Source organism: Ascaphus truei, chromosome 4, assembly GCF_040206685.1.
Source record: "Ascaphus truei isolate aAscTru1 chromosome 4, aAscTru1.hap1, whole genome shotgun sequence".
In the NCBI taxonomy this organism is placed as follows: domain Eukaryota; kingdom Metazoa; phylum Chordata; class Amphibia; order Anura; family Ascaphidae; genus Ascaphus; species Ascaphus truei.
In genome coordinates, this window is record NC_134486.1 from 118,596,945 (window position 1) to 118,614,841 (window position 17,897).

The following is a 17,897-nucleotide window of genomic DNA, read 5'->3' on the forward strand; positions in this document are numbered from 1 at the left end:
GTATGCAATTTCATTTACAAATAAAAAATTAGTTTTTTTTTCTTTTTTACATTTTGTTAAATATGACGAATAAAAGCATTATGCTTTCTCTAAGCCCGACAATTTATTCTCGCCTTATTTAGAAGGGGAAAAAAATCTTTGGGTTTGACATTTTTTTTACAAATTCAATGTTCCATTGTTATTCAAGGCATTCAAATGCTCAATTCAGGCCTTGTATCATATGCGAATGCGTCTGTATGATACGCAAAAGACCTGCGTGTCATTAACCAGGAAGTGGAATTTATCCGCTTGACAAGGACAGCTAATTTGATCTAACCTTGATCTAACTTTGATCTAAGCTTGAAACATTTCAGTGTGAAATTTTATTAAAGGTGATCACATAAGTCTATCTATCACATACAGTACAGTATTAACAAACCAAGAGATAGTACCAGCACTCTCTGTCTCACAGCTATAGATATAGGCGAATACCAGTGTAGGGAATGAATAATTTAATAACACTAATAATAAAATGAAAATATAGCAACAATAGCAAATACACCAATGCAAGAATTAATATCACCATAGAGAAAATCAAAAATTAAACATTTTCTATTCTCTAATTAGAACAATTCATTATTTCCACTTCAGTTTTAAAGTTACACTCTTCACTGGCATTGAACAAGTGGAGTTACCATGTTGTACCTAAGGCTTCGCCCCCGATGGCTGCGGTTGCATGCGTAATGAGGGCGAACCAGCTGCGTGACATCATGGCCGCGCCCCCGCCATGCCCCTCAGTCCCGAGTGATCTGAAGTTCACCAGATTGCTCGGCTTGAGGGGGAGAGTGCCGGACAACGAACCATCGCAAGCGCGACGTGCACATTGAGACCTAAGCCTTAGGCCGCGATTAAAGTGGCAGTGACGGCAAGCGCAAACAACAGACTTCTTCTTTTTGAGGCCGCCCATAGAGTACGCGACTGCATGAGCGATGAAGTGCGACCTCGATTCTTGGGAAGACAAAGAATTCTGTCTTTGTTACGTGATTCAGCCAATGAGGGCGAACCACTCACATGACTCACCTCCAACACACCTCCCCATCGCCTCGGACCTCAGTGCAGGTTTCTCGTGAGTAACTAGCGAGTGTGACATCATGCGCTCTGTCGCGCTTGCGTGGAAATTATAATTGTGGCCTAGAGTGGTAAATTTCTCAGTTGTAAATAATATTTAAAAAGATAGTATGCAATATCTGAAAAGTGGGAACAAAAGAAATAAAATGTTTTTACTAAATAAAAAATAATTGAGGTTGCAGCCAGTAAACGTTTCCTTGCCAAAGGCAGTCATATTTCAAAGTGCCTGGTTGTAATTATAGATTAGTTATCATTGTTAAATATGGAGAAATATTAGCATTATATCCAACATATACATTGTTTAGAGAAATCTTGTAGGAAAATTTATCATAAATTGATTTACAAGGACTTGAGGGAATATTTGTAAGTAAACCCCCTGATTCCCAGCAGAAAAAAATGATGTATTTTTCAGCAATATATAAGGATGAAGCTAAAGCTAAAGAGGGTAAAAGTGAATGGAAATCAAGCCCTCCCCCTGAGGACAGACCAAGTCCAGGGGACCTATGGCTGGACCCCGAAGCATCACTGCAGTAGACTTTTGAATGGGCAAAGATATTTAGAAATGACTTGTAACCTTCTTCCAAAGGATGGTCTGATGGCTCCCCTGCTGCTTGGTCGCGCATGTGCAGATGCTCCCCGGTTCTTTCTCCCCCTCCCTTGCCTTCTCTCTCACACTCTATCGCTTACTCCCTCTATCTTTTTTATCTCTCTCCCTCTTTCTTTCTCTCTCTCTCTCTCTCTCTCTTTCTCTCCATCTATCCCTGCCGGTTGGATGCTGAAGTTGGGCGGATGGCAGCAGAACACCTCGGCTAGAGAGAAGCATAGCCTCTCCCGGACAGCTCCATACAGGCAAGCAGCTGCAGCAGCCCCCGTCCAAAGCGAGTGGGTAAGAGCAGAGCTGCAGAGGGCAAAAAAAAAATCCTTATCTTTTTTCCCTTACCTTTACCTTTTGCGATCATCTATTCCCACAGCACCAAAATGCCTGCTTTATGGGAAGGAAACGATAAAGAGTCACCATAGATACATACAGAAAGAAAGAAAGCAAAAGAAACTGCTTTCAAGGTCTCCCCCTAATAGAAAACATAAGGCAGAGATAGATAGTGGTAGGGTGATAGGAGAAATCCTCCTATCATAGGAATCACTATTGCAGTTTTATTGTAATGCTTTATATATATATATACATTTATAATATTTAATCTCATATCTCTCCATTTGGTTTTATTGTTTATGTATTTCTCGTGTCCCATTTAAGCTTATTCTTCTTGAACCTTCCAGTTTTTTTTTTTTTTTGCAGTGCCCCTGCATTATTTGTGTGTGTTTATTTGTCTTTGACATCTGGATTGTGCATTTGTCTGGTGGTGCAGTAGCTGGATTTGTTCTGCTACCATCAAACCAGCAGCAGCAGGAGCTACGGAGGGAGGGAAGAAGAGTAGGTACTGTACTTGCAGCTGCAACAGATATGGAAGGAAAAGAGCGGTGAGGAAGGAAAAAAAGAAACCCCATCATCAGGAAATCTTATCAAAACGTGAGAGCTGGAGGCGGTGGAGGTAGATGAGAAGGAGGAGTAGAGGGGAGGGGAGGGGTGGGGTGAAGCAAAAAGGGAGGCGTGGATTAGGTGAAATAATTGGGAATATTCACAAATTATGCATATAATGGACCCCCCCTCGCTCCCCCCACCACTGTATATTCAATCAGTTGATCCTGCCGTCTCTTTGCTGTGGATAATAAAGATTTTAATCTAGGGTAATCAATCAGTTGTATGCGCCCCTCGTACGGTGAATTAAGGTCATTGTCGATTTCCTAGTGTCTTACAGTGAGTTAGGGGAGGAGAGATGCATAGTATTTATGTATTTTTCACGTGCATTGCTTTAAAGCCCTGCAATTAAAGAGGAGGAACGCCCACTGGATCTAGTTGCCTATGTTAGCAAATCTCTGTATGATCATTGCACTTTGTGCATGCATTGTGTAAATATTGATAGATATTTTCTAATTGCAATGACTTTTTTGTTGCCTTGCAGTAAGTGTATGCTGCATCTTAAGCATACACTTAAGAAATCAGACCTCTATCTAGCTCCCTCAGACAAAACAGATCTCTGAAAATATCAGAAGAGCTAATTGATTCTTGAAGTGGTGCATAGAAATGCTGTCAAACTACAACATTGCTGGTCAAAAGCAGAGATCTCGGGGAAACTTCAGAAATATGTATATTTAGTGGTGGGGGGATTGGTGACATTAAAAATGTGAATTGTTGAAAACAAAACAAAAAAATACACAGATCAAAAACACATATTTGCTATCTAAGAATAGTCTAATATCTGCAAAGGAAGTCCACTGATCTGTCTGACATGTACTGTATGTGTTGATATTTAAACTGTAATTATTTTCATTGATTGATATGATTTTGAGTAAATTATCTCAGTGGATGCTTGTTCCCAAATCTTGTGCTTTGTATCTATTTACCTATCATTTTGCTCAGTTCAAGTAACAATATTCTGCTTTGCTGCAGAAAAGAGTAATTGTTAGGATGGTATATATCCATTTGGATGGGCCCCTTCTTGATCCCAAAGACAGGAGGTTACCTGACCTAAAGAAAACACTATTTTTTATACAGTTACAATGTATTTTAATGCAGCGAATCAAGAGAAAAATGGCAAATGCTAAAAATATAATTACATATTATACTCCAAACATATCACATTTCTATAACAACACTACAACAAAAAATGAAAAGAGGTGCTCAAGTATTAGTGCTCCAAAACAGGTTGATGCAGCTACATTTACATGTATTGCATTATTTTTGCTCACATTTCATGAAATTATGGGGGCACGAAATGTGCTGAAAATCTTTTACATGTGATTCAAATATTCAAGATAAATTGACATTCAGTAAAGAAACTCAAGATACATTTGGCATAAATTGTTCACTTTATTATCAGTTTTTTTTGTTTTTTTTAATGACCATCATCCTGTATAAAACACAGATTAGATGAAGGTCTTCTTAAGATCTTATTTCTTTTTTCGGTGCCTTAACCACTAAGTCGCCCCCTTATGTTTATGGTCATCTGTGTTGCATTTTAGACTGGTCAGTTCACACTTACCGTAGTATATTATTACACAGTAGGGCTATGTTACACTTTAGGAACAGTGCTTTAGTGAATTAAGTGTTTTGAATGAGGAGTCCATCGTACAAATTTGAAAGTCTAAAACATTACGTAAATTGTATTGTTATATTGCAACCAGTGTTGTACAATTCAACAGAATAATTCCTGTCTCAGATGAAGCTCACACTTTAAACATGAATGCTTGTTTAGAACATTGACATATGTACTGCGTGTGATGTTCTATATGCGTTTGTTTTTAAACGCTTTGCTGACATCCTTAGTAATGTGTCAATATCACATTAGTGAATATGGAGTTAACCAAGTCACATGTTGTCATAAAGCTGTTCTGCTGTGCTCCACTTGAAAAATACAATATGGTAACATTAAATAGTGATATACATGAACATTTGTAATTGTTTAATGTGAACTGTGTGCTGTTCATTAATGTGAAAAAAAACATAACAACTTTGAAATTAATCACTTCTTGATGTGATCACTGTAGATATGCTTCAAAATAAAAGGAGGTCTATATTGTTAGTAATACACAGTATTTTTTTTTACATCATTACATAAATGTGAAAAGGCAGTCCTCTCTACTCTCCTTCGTGTGTGTGTGTGTGTGTGTGTGTGTGTGTGTGTGTGTATGTGTGTGTGTGTGTGTGTGTGTGTGTGTATATATATATAGAACATATAATATATATATATATATATTTATGAACATACAGTAATATTTACAGTTGCTTTATATATATATATATATATATATATATATATATATATATATATATATATATCTCATCCTCAGCTTCAGCTTTCCCTTTGACATTCAAATCATATACATCATTCGGTAGCTGTCTGTTTTAGAGGAAGTAACGTAATACTGCTGCAATCTTGACAATATTTTGGTTAGTCATAGGCAAACCATTGTTTGTGTTTTTACCTTTCGGAGCATGCAATCAAGCAGGAATTGGTAGTGTATGAGTTTCAAGGTTTTTTTTTTTACAGAGGAACCATTGTCCGAATGTGCCTAGGAGGTTGGGGTCCAGAGCTACCGGTTCCCCAATAAATGTGACCGGGAATCATGCATGATTCTAGGATACATATAGGCACATTGTCACTGCAATTCCTCCCTTTGAAAATGTTAAGTGCGACTTACCACTAGGGCGTCGTTCTTCAGCACAACTCGGAAAGGAGAATGAGGCACAGGGATAAAAATGTATTCCTGTAGCTAAGGGAATCCCTAGGTTAAGGGGGGCACCTCAGCTAGTGCAAGGGTGACCCACCAAAAATATATGGTTTGTGGGCACCCAACCATAAAGTTGGAGGGACTCTTAGAGTCCAACCTGAGTCAAAGGGAAAGCATGTGAGGACGTCATGTAGACAGAAATAAAAAGAGTACATTTTTCCCTTTTCTGTTCCCTGTACTCAGACACTCAGAGTGTATTAAAATATAGTTTTAATATGTTGAAACAGGGAATATTATAAGAAGCCGTGAGCAATCAGATTGTGTGTTCCCCTTGAGTCAGAGCTGAAAGAGCGTGGGCGGGCTTTTCAAAGTTGCTTTGTTCAGAATTGCAAGGCAACCGGCTTCGATTTCAAGCCATAAAAGCCTGCCCGCCAGAGACTAAATCCAGCATTTTGTGTCCAAATTCCCAGAATCTAACGTAGCGGTCGCGGCTGGGATTTTATGCCGATTTCAGTTCCAGGAGATTTGGCAGACTCGCGGTCAGGAGGGACCAAGTTCTCAGAAACTATCGTAGAAGTCGCGGCTGGGATTTTATGCCGATTTGAATTCCAGGAGATTATGCGCTAAGTCTCTCCCATAGAGTTCCCTGCACCTAGGAAAGTCTAGTTTTTTACCTCAGGCCCCCAGTAAGTGTGTCTGTACGTCTGTATTTTGTGTTTCACTGTGTGTTCGAGAATTTATGCAGAATAAATTATAATTTATTTCTCTACCTTGTTTTGCTCAATGAATGATCCTGGTAAAAAGGTGTAAATAACCTGGTCTCCCATGACAGGCTTATTTACTGGTGGGAGCAGTGGGATCATTGAGCTTTATGCTATAATGTCCTGTGGGGATTTATAGCATAAAGACGAAATCGTTGATTGTGAGCTGTCAAAACAAGTAGTGACTTACACACGTTGCACAAATGCACAAAGCAGGAAAAGCGCAGGTTTCTCATGTCACTTTAAGCTAAAAGCCATCAAGCGAAGATGGATAAACATTCAGGTTTGTTCCGGACCTGGGAACGTCCCAGATACATAGAATGGTGTGAGGGGTATGAACTCCCAACCGCCGGTCGCACAAAGAATAAGCTTGAGGAGGATCTCGAGCACCATGAAGTGGGCATAGCTTCACCTTTGATGCAGTGGAAACCATTCCGGCCAGGGTCCAGGAGGTTCTTCCAGACCTGGAGGAACTGGAGGAGGAGAATGAAGATGAAGAGGGAGGGTGAGGGTGAGCCCGGGAGTGCAGCCGTAATAGCCCGAATTGCTACCGGTCTCCCTACCACAGATATTACCTCTCTCCTCGTCATTTGGGGAGAGGGTGTTACCTTTGAGCAGCTTCTCAAGGTATGCAGCCCCCAAAACCCCAGCATGAGCCTGACCAACCTCCACCACCAAGGGTGTCACACTACAGCTTCAGTAAGTTTGTAAATGGCACTGACGACATTGGCACTATCTCAAGGTGTTTGAGGATCAGTGTCACCGGTTCCGTGTGCCAGAACGGGACTGGATTTTGCGTTTGTCAGGAGAGACATGAGACCTTCTAGGGGATCCCAACAGCGGACAGCAATGATTGCCAGCATGTAAAGGCTCTTTTACTGCACCTGTATGCCCTCACTCCAGAGGCATGCCCAGGAATGTTCCGGTCTGGGGAGAAGACTGCCCAGGACACTCACATGACGTTTGCTTCCTGGTTCATGCAGCATGGCACCCAGTGGATGGAAGGGTGCAAAGCCACCAAGTACCACAGTTTGCTGGATTTGATGTTTAAGGAACAATTTTTAAAACGGTGCCAGCCTGAGGTGAGGGATTGGGTGTTTGATCGTAAGCCCACCACTTACTGGGATGTAGCCAGCCTGGCTGATGAATTTGTAACCAGCCTCGCGCTGTCAGGCAGGACGGCGCCTGTCCAGAATGGAGTCACACCGGCTCAGGCACACAAGGGCACTGAGTCCAGTAACAGAACTTCACACTGGAAGCCGAAAGCAGCTGCAGAGGGGAGTACACTCAAGTCTGCAGAATTCCGGCACGAGAAGCGGTGCTACCAGTGCAATCAGACTGGGCACATCAAGCCAGACTGTCCGGAGTGGCACCATTTCAGCAATCCCCCTCATGGGCAATACACGCCAGTTGCAAGGCCAGTCACCGCCGTGGGACTGGCACACACAGAGGAGCAGTGGGTAGCCATCCAACAAGTACAGCAGCGGACCCAGACTGCGATTTATACCCACTCAGCAAGTGGCACAGCAGAGGAGGCAGACGGGCATCAGGTTGCAGCTATCCGGCTGCATTCCAATTATGTGAGGAGAAAGCATTTGCAGCCAGTGACCATCAGAGCTCACCAGGCAGCCGCCTGCTCGACTCCGGTGCCACTGTTATGCTGGTGAGACCTGACATGATCAATCCAGAGGATCTGCTCCCAGGAACAGGGAACAGGGATGCAGGTCACCATGCCTGATGGGGGATCTAGGTCAATCCAGGTTGCCCGGGTGTTCCTTGACTGGGGTGCCTGTCAAGGTATAAGGGATGTGGGTGTTTTGCCTGGGTTGGATATATATTAGATTGAAACATTCCCCATTAAATTCCCCATTAAATCATTCATCTCCTGCAAGACTCCTTTTGTGGTCTACCTGTTAGAGTGCCCATGTGGACTACAATATGTAGGGCGAACAGGTAGACCATTGAAACGACGTCTTGCAGAACATGTTTACAATATTAAAAGGGGTCTGGAGACACACAGTGTCTCTAGCCACTTTAAAAGTAAGCATGGACAAAATCCTGAAGGGTTAATCTGTAAAGGGATTGAATGTCCCAAGCAGAATTGGAGGGGGGGTGACAAAATAAATCTTATATCCAGACGCGAAAGCTACTGGATATATACCCTTAAAACCATGACCCCAAGAGGACTAAATATTGAATTCGACCTGGCAGCATTCCTGAGAGATAGTTAGGTCTATATAGTATACTGCTGATGTTGGATATAGCATAACCAGGTTATCTTATGTTTCAATCTAATATATTCTCTTTCCACCTCTGGGTCCTCTATGCCGGCATTGGCAGGGAGTCAGCTTAATAGCTATCTTTCAAAATACAATTTGGAATTATAAGCCATAATGTTGCTATCCACTTTTTATTTATATTTTTATATGGAATCAGATTATTTTTATTGATGTATTTCTATGTATAAGATGTATTGGCATTAGAATATATTAATTATAGCCTACTGCCATTTTTATAAGTATGTTTCACGAATATGCTGGAGTGTATGTATATTGTGATTGTTACTGTCCAGGCATGAAGGGGTTAAGTCAGCTGTATACAAATTGCCCTTCATTATCTACAAGTGGACAATCAGTGGGAGTTCCCAGTGAGGACAATTAACCAATGGGAATCCCTCGTTAGCAATGCACAAGGATATAAATAACCTACAGTGCCCCCACGGCTCCATTACCCCTGAAGAAGTGACGTCAGAGTCACGAAACGCGCGTAGGGTGGAGCCTCCAGGACGTGCTGCGGCGTGCATACCCATTGAGAGGAGAAGAGGTTGATTGGCGGGGAAAGTCATCTGAGGAGGGAATAGGCGCTCCGAGTCGCGGCCACGAAGCGGGGACCCACGCCGAATCCAGCCTCCTGCAATCCCTCGGCATCCTCCCATGTAAGCGGACGGCACGTTGTAGGACGCACATAGGGCATTACAGCATGTGAGTGCATGTTTTTTACCCTGCTATTTTTATCAATAAATGTTATGTTATCACACTATTGGCGCCCATTCTTGTTCCCACACGGTGTATGGCGGTGCTGACGCTGGAAGTAAAGATCACGTCACCAGCAGCAGCAACAAGTTGGAGCCAACCGGGAGGAGAGCAAAGAAACCTTTTGAGGCCCATTTCTATCTATTTTTAAGTAAGTAGATAGCAACGGTGGGGGTGCAGAGAACTGACCATAGGGTACTGCGAAATGGTTGTTTTGTTTTTATTTCCAGACAAGTCTTCAATCTAAAAGGAATGGGACAGTGTGGACTGTAGATCTCATCCAATATCATCTACTTGATTCATGGGACTGCACTCTGCTGTCAGGTTTAATATCTGTTAGTGCGCCAGGGAATCATTGTTTGTATTGTATATGTTTTTGTGTTTTCTGTTTCTTGTTGTTCATGCTTTGTATACATGCCTTGTGGATAGGTTTGTTTATTCCTTAGGCAGCCATTCCCCATTCTACTAAAATAGTTTGTGAGGGATCACATACAGGGTTTCCCATAAAGGGGATCTCTCTTTATTTGTAGAGCACCTATTTATTTCAATAGTATATAGGTTAGGGTTTATAGGTTTGAGCGCTGATTATATGTTTTTAGTTTAATTTTTTTCACCCCTAACATAGTGACTGAAGATGTGTGGCCGGAGCTGGGGGCACGGTTCAGAGAGGCGGTGAGGTCCGATCCCAACTTAGAGGGCATGAGACTCCGAGCTTCCGAGTCTGCCTCTGAGAGTGGGTCAGATCGGTATCTCTGGCACCGTAAGCTCTTCTACAGGGAGCATGCTCCTAGCACTCCAGACAGAGTGTGGACAAGTAGAAGACAGTTAGTGGTACCCAGGGAGTATAGGTAGCAGTTACTGCAGGTTGCCCACTCCATTCCACTAGCGGGGCATCAGGAGGTCACTCGCACTAGACCCCGGCTATTGCAACATTTCTACTGGCTGGGGGAAACCAGAGCAGTGGCAGATTTTTGTCTGTCCTGTGATGGCTGCCAGCGAGTAGGCAAGGAGGTTGACCATGTGAAGGCACCCCTGAACACACTACGGTAGTTGGAGAACCCTTCCAGAAATTAGCTATGTACATAGTGGAACCCCTGAAGATCCAAAGCTGGACAGGAAAGCGCTACATATTCACGGGGTGGATTTTGCCACCAGGTACCCTGAGGCTGTAGCACTGTCCTCCATTGAAGCTAGCACGGTAGCTAAGATATTAGTTATAATTTTTTCTAGATTAGGATTTCCTAGTGAGATTCTAACTGATCAAGGGTCACAATTCATGTCTAAATTTCTTCACGGTCTCTGGGATTCGTATGGGGTGACCCACCAGAGCACGACCCCTTACCACCCACAGACAAATGGACTGTGTGAGCGGTTCAATTTGACCCTGAAGCAGATGCTGCGAGCATTTATAGAGGCTGAAGGGAAAGACTGGGAGACTCAATTGCTGTTTGCATATGGAGAGGTACCGCAAGAGTCCACTGGCTTCTCCCCCTTCGAGCTCCTATATGGCCGCAGGGTCCGGGGACCGCTTGACCAATTCCTGGAGGGATGGGAAGGGGAGACCACTACAACTGATGCTTCTGTGCTTCAGTATGTAGTGGGTCTCAGGGACCTATTGGAAAGGGGTTAGCGCAAGCTAACCCCAGGGGAGCTCAGACCAAGCAGAAGACTTGGTATGACAAAGATGCCCGTAGCAGAGAGCTCATCCCTGAGAAGCAAGTGCTTGTTCTGAAGCCCACTCTGCAGAACAAACTCATGGCTGCCTGGGCTGGCCAGTACACGGTTCTCCGGTGGATAAACGAGTGCACTAAGTTGTACAGCTAGATGGAGAGACAGGGAGACATAGAACATATCACTTGAATATGTTGAAGAAATATTTTCAGAGTGTAGAATCGGTAAAAGCTATCTGTAGCCCACAGATGGAGGACTCGTTGAGCCAAGCTCTGCCCGACCTCCTAGGGAAAGCTAGGCAAGGAGGCACAGCAGAGCAGGTAGAGATAGGTCCCAGCACAGTGCACCCAAGTCAGTGCAAGCACGAGCTACAGATGCAGCGGCCTTTATTGAAACTAATCACGGCACCGTTTTCGTGTGCGCTGCTGTTCTCCACACGGCATGAACGCCGCCAATCGCCCCAGGCACACGTGTTTATCGCGGTTCCTTTGTTTGAATTTCATGGATTGTGTGCAATTAAATGCAATGAAATGAATGCATTGTAATGTGTACAGTACTGTGCTACTGTGTCAATTTCAGATGTTTAAAAGCCAGAACACTAAAATGCCATTTTATGCACTCACCTGGACTCGCGTCTTAAGGCGGTACGGTTGGAAGAAATCCCGCGCCATGACAAGGGTATTCTGAGGTATACACCATGTGATTTGTTAAAATAATGGCCGCTGCATCTGTATATTAGAAAAGCACAGGTTCCTGTTCACGGACAAGCCGGGCAGGACCCATATTACTGATCACCCGTCCACACTGGGGATGAGAGACCTCTGCATAAGAATGCCTATCGGGTATCTCCAGAGGTGAAGGGGAGTATAGAGAGGGAGGTAGAGGAGATTATCGCCCTAGGCGTAATTTTCCCATCTCAGAGCCCTTGGGCTTCTCCGTAGTACTCGTGCCCAAGAAGTACGGAACCACCTGGTTCTGTGAGGACTACCGTCAGCTCAATGCTCAGACGGTGTCAGATGCTTATCCCTTGCCCCGAATGGATGAGCTCTTAGATGAACTTGCGGGTGCAAAGTATCTGACCACCATGGATTTGTCCAAAGGGTATTGGCAAATCCCTCTGACCCAGGAGGCACAGGAGAAGTCAGCATTCATCACTCCGAGTGGCTTATATGAATTCTTAGTTATGCCATTCGGGATGAAAAATGCCCCAGCTACCTTCCAACGCCTGGTCAATAGGTTACTGGAAGGGATGCAAAGTTTTGCATACTTAGATGACATAGCTGTGTTCAGTAATTCCTGGGAAACCCACTTAAAGCTGCAGTTCAGTCAATATCCTGCATGTGTGGGTTTTTTTAATAAATCTGTTCTGTACTGTGAGAAAATACTTGTAGCATTTTCTTTTTTTTTAAAAAACAACTTTGAAAGACAATTTTTAATGTATTCTAATGTAACGAGCATTTTTGTTTCTATAGCAACCCTTTAGAAAGGCACAACCCCTTTCTTTTCTGTAACAGGCTCTGGCACACCCCTTTGTGAGTATTGCCCCTTCCACAGCCGTGCACGTGCATGGAGCACAAATGTATCAGTCATTGCCTGGTCACATGATCTTCCCCACAGAACTGACAGAGCAGCAGAAAAGGAGAGTAGCTCAGAATTAATGAATTAAACCTTATTCCATTGCACGTGTGTAGTTAATGTTAAATATTAACAACTCATTTAAAATCAAATCTGTATATATAATACTGTAAACAATATGTATATTTAATTTTATGTGAATGTGTACAATTCAATGTGTGTTATTAAAATTAATAATGGCTTGTTCTTTTATAGCGCTGCTAGTTTTACATAGCACTTTACAGAGACATTTTGCAGGCACAGGACCCTGTGGAGCTTAGGTGTGTATGTATGTGTTTGTATGATATAGATATATATGCACACGCACGCATATACATGTGCATGCGCACACATACACATGTGCACACGCACACATATACACACACAAACATGCACACGCACACATACATGTGCACACACACACATACATGCGCACACAAACATGCGCACATGCACGCATAAACATGCGCACACGTACGCATAAACATGCGCACACGCACACAAACATGCGCACACACACATGCGCATATACACGCACACAAACATGCGCACACATAAACACGCACACACGCACACATATACATGCACACACGTATACATGCGCACACGCACACATATACATGCGCACTCGCACACATATACACACACACACACAAACATGCACACACATATACATGCGCACACGCACACATACATGCGCACACATACACACACACACACACAAACATGCACACACGCACACATACATGCGCACACACACATACATGCGCACATATACACGCACATAAACATGCACACACATAAACATGCACACACGCACACATATACATGCACACACATATACATGCGCACGCGCACACGCACACATATACATGCGCACACGCACACATATACATGCGCGCACACACACATACATGCGCACATATACACGCACACAAACATGTGCACACGCACACATACATGCGCACATATACACACTCACAAACATGCGCACACGCACACATAAACATGCACACACGCACACATATACATGCACACACGTAAACACGCGCACACTCACACATACACACACACAAACATATACACACACACACAAACATGCACACATGCACACATACATGTGCACACACACACACATACATGCGCACACACACACATACATGCGCACATATACACGCACACATAAACATGCGCACACGCACACATAAACATGCGCACACGCACACATAAACATGCGCACACGCACACATATACATACACATTGTGTGTGCGCATGTTTATGTGCGTATATATTTATGGTATTGCTTGACCTGAGGAAGAGAGGAAAACTCTTGAAAGCTTATCCCATGACACAAATTGTTGGTCCAGATAAAAAAAAGGTATCAATAAATACTGAAGAACTCATATATTCTGGTGTGTGTATGTATGTATGTATGTATATATCGTGTGGCAGGATGGTCGTGGTAAGTGAGGAGACAACACGACTTTTCTGGTGAAATAGTGCTGGTGGATTTATTTGTCCAAAAAGGGTAACTAAAACAATGGGTACACTGTCCCTTTAAATTGAAACGTAAACAAAAGCCTAACCCCGGTCGGGGCACTGACTAAACAAAAGTACAGGCTATCTACCTGGCTGGCTAGCTAACCTAGTCCAGCCCAACAAGGTTCAGCAATAGCAGTTGGCTCCTTACCTGGGAGCTTTATTCTTCCCCCTTGGGACAGGATCAATCTGAGCAGCTTGTGTCTGTCTGTCAACACTCCTCTGTCTTCTCTCTGCACCTCAGAGAGAGAGACTTCCGCTCCAGAGGCATTTCCTCTTCCTGTTTTAAAGCAGGTGAACTAGCTTAATTTGAAACACCTGTGGACTGCTTAACAAGCTGGGTTAACCCCTCGTCTACTGGAAAGCATGCATACTGCCATCTCCTACTAACATATACTGAATCAATGACCCTGTCACATATCCCCCTTCCCAGCGTAACGTTACCGAGTGGAGCGGCCCGTGCACCGAGACTGTGCACCCTAGAGAGTGCATCAGCATTACCGTGCAGTATGCCTGGCCGATGTTGGACCGTGAAGTTGAAAGGTTGCAACGACAAAAACCAACGGGTAACTCTCGAGTTCTTTTCTTTATTTCTATGCATCCACTGTAGGGGTGCGTGATCTGTAATGAGCATAAAAGACCTGCCTAACAGGTAATACTTCAATGTGTCTGTTGCCCACTTTACGGCCAAACACTCTTTTTCTACTGTGGCATATCTTTGTTCGCGGGGACACAATTTGCGACTTAAATAGAGGACCGGGTGTTCCTCTTCTCCTACAAACTGGGACAGTACTGCTCCGAGACCTACTTCGGAGGTGTCCGTTTGCCGAAAAAACTCCTTAGTAAAATCCGGGGCTACCAAGACTGGGTGACTACAGAGCGCTGTACGGAGGTCTAAAAATGCGGTCTCCGCATTACTGTTCCATTTTACAACATCAGGTGCCTTTGCCTTTACTAGATCTGAAAGCTGTGCTGCCCGGGTTGCAAAATGGGGTATAAATCTCCTGTAGTAACCTACAATGCCTAGAAATGTCCTAACCTGTTTTTTTTTAAGGGGACGGGGCCAACTCTCAATGGCTTCAACTTTATTGAGCTGGGGTTTTCCTGTCCCCCTTCCCACAATATAGCCAAGATATTTTGCTTCTGCTAGGCCGACTGAACATTTAGCTGGGTTGGCTGTAAGACCCGCCTCCCAAAAGGTTCTCAACACTGCCTCAACCTTTTGTAGATGTGAGTCCCAATCTGGACTATGAATTACCACATCATCTAAGTACGCTGAGGTGTAGTTCGAGTGTGGGTGTAACAATTTATTCATCAACCTTTGGAAGGTTGCAGGCGCCCCATGAAGACCAAAGGGTAAGACAGTATACTGAAAAAGACCATCAGGTGTGGAGAAGGCCATTTTCTCTTTTGCTGAACTTGTTAAGGGGATTTGCCAATAACCCTTTGTAAGATCTACAGTGGTTAGAAAACGAGCCCTCGCCAACCTCTCAATTAACTCGTCTACCCGTGGCATAGGATAGGCATCAAACTTCGAGACTTCATTTACTTTTCTAAAGTCATTACAGAACCGTATTGACCCATCTGGCTTAGGTACCAAGACAATAGGGCTGGACCATTGACTATGGGACTCCTCAATTACGCCTAAATCTAGCATCTTCTTTACCTCTGACTGAATAGCCCCTCTTCTGGTTTCTGGGATTCTATAGGGTCTTATCTTAATGGCTACGCCTGGCTTGGTGACGATATCATGGGAAATCACCCTAGTTTTCCCTGGTACGCTGGAAAATACATCCCTGTTCCTTTTTACCAAGTCCACAGCTTCTCTGTATTGTTCAGGGGTGAGTTCTGCCGATATTCGAACAAGTGGTTCCTCCCCTTTCCCGGATGTATTAGCTACTACCGTCAGACATATCTCTCTATCCTTCCAGGATTTTAATAGATTTATGTGATAGATTTGCTCTACATTCCTCCGATCTGGCTGTCGAATTTTATAATTCACCGGGCCGACCTGTTCTAGAACCTCATATGGCCCCTGCCAATGTGATAACAGCTTGCTTTCGGCCGTGAGAACAAGGACCATTACTCGGTCCCCTGGTCGGAAGTTGCGAACCGTAGCCTGTCTGTTGTAAAGGTTCTGTTGGGCCCTCTGTGCCTCTTCTAAATGTTGTCTGACTATGAGGGTAATATGCGCAATACGTTCTTTCAAATCTTCCACAAATTGGACGACATTTTTCCCTGGAACAGCTTGTTGCTCCCACTCTTCTTTGAGGCTATCCAGAATCCCTCTTGGGCGTCTCCCATACAGGAGTTCAAATGGGGAAAACCCTGTAGAGGCCTGTGGCACCTCTCAGATAGCAAACAAGAGATAAGGCAACAAGGTGTCCCAGTTTTTCCCATCACTAGCAACCACCTTTCTCAACATCATCTTCAGAGTTTTATTAAATCGTTCTACCAGTCCGTCCGTTTGCAGATGGTAAACAGAGGTTCTTAGGGACTGTATTTTTAGCTCTACACATACTGTAAGTCTCGCATAAGCTTAGATGTAAACGGGGTACCCTGATCTGTCAGAATTTCCTTCGGTATCCCGAGTCGGGAGAATACCTGTAACAATTCCTTAGCTATAGCTTTGGAGGAAGTATTACGTAAAGGCAACGCCTCTGGATAGCGAGTGGCATAGTCTAGGATCACTAGGATGTATTGATGACCCTTGGCAGATTTCTCCAAGGGACCCACTATATCCATGGCGATCCTCTCAAATGGGATCTCAATAATAGGCATAGGGATCAATGGGGCCCTCAAACTTGGTCGGGGGCTGTCAACTGACACTCTGGACAAGAGGCACAGAATCTCTTTACTGCATTATATATCCCTGGCCAGTAAAATCTTTTTAGGATTCTTTGCTGTGTCTTCTCTACTCCCAGATGACCCCCCAATAAGTGAGAGTGTGCTAGCTCCAGGACCTTCCTTATTAATGAACTGGGTACTAGCAATTTTTCTATCTCTTGGCCCTCCTCTTGGCTCACATGGTATAACAAGTCATTTTTAATACAAAAATAGGGATAGGATTCCTTGGTTGTCCCTTCTACCTGGACTCCATTAACTTCTACTGCCTGGCTAAACCCATTTTTCAACTGGGGATCATTAGCCTGCTCCCTACCAAAGTTAGTCAGGGAAAGTTCTAGACTTTCAAAACCTTCCTCATCTGGAGTTTGGCCGGTTACCTCCACGGGTGACTCGGACACCTGAGCACCAACAGGTCCTGTCTCGGACAACTCTTCTCCCTCTGGTCCCCCTCCGTCAGGAGTAGTGGCCAGTGCTAACTGGGGTGGGGGTGTACCTCTTTTTTTTTCCTTCCTACGTTCTCGTTTCGATTTAGGAGTTTTAGACACCTAATTCGAAGTCTGTAAATGGAAAAAGCTCATCTGGAGTAGGATTGTTTAAGGTGAGCTGTCCTCTGATCAGGGTGTCAAAACCCGGGAAATTACAGCCTAACACTAGGGAATGGGGTAACTTTGGTACAATTGCTGCCGTAGTTTGGATGACCTGCCCCTCGATTTTTACTTTTATCAGAGTCGTGGTGTACGGAAGCGTACACCCATGCACACATAATACCCGCAACTTCTCACCCTGGTGTAACCGGAGAGGCTTAACCAACTTCCCTGATACCAAGCTAATATTACTCCCTGAGTCCACCAGGGCGGAGACTGGTTTACCATTTAAAATCACCGTGGTGAGGAAGTTGTGGGTACGTTTTCCCTCGCGGGTCATACCTACCACTCCACAAAATTCAGACTTCACAGAGCCATACGCACACTCCATTGGCTCAGACAACTGTGGGCAGTGAGCCTTAATATGTCCCGTCTCCCCACACTCAAAACAAAC

General features: G+C 43.9%; 1 protein-coding gene across 3 annotated transcripts in view; it reads left to right on the plus strand.

Moving 5' to 3' along the window:
* The first annotated feature begins 1,774 nt into the window (after nt 1-1,774).
* The window catches only part of RGS17 (regulator of G protein signaling 17), a 202,382-nt gene continuing 186,259 nt past the window's right edge, over nt 1,775-17,897 (plus strand). For all 3 annotated transcript variants that reach the window (XM_075596497.1, XM_075596499.1, XM_075596500.1), the window contains exon 1: nt 1,775-1,993. The gene's annotated coding sequence lies outside the window, so the exon portion shown is untranslated. The remainder of the gene's footprint in view (nt 1,994-17,897) is intronic.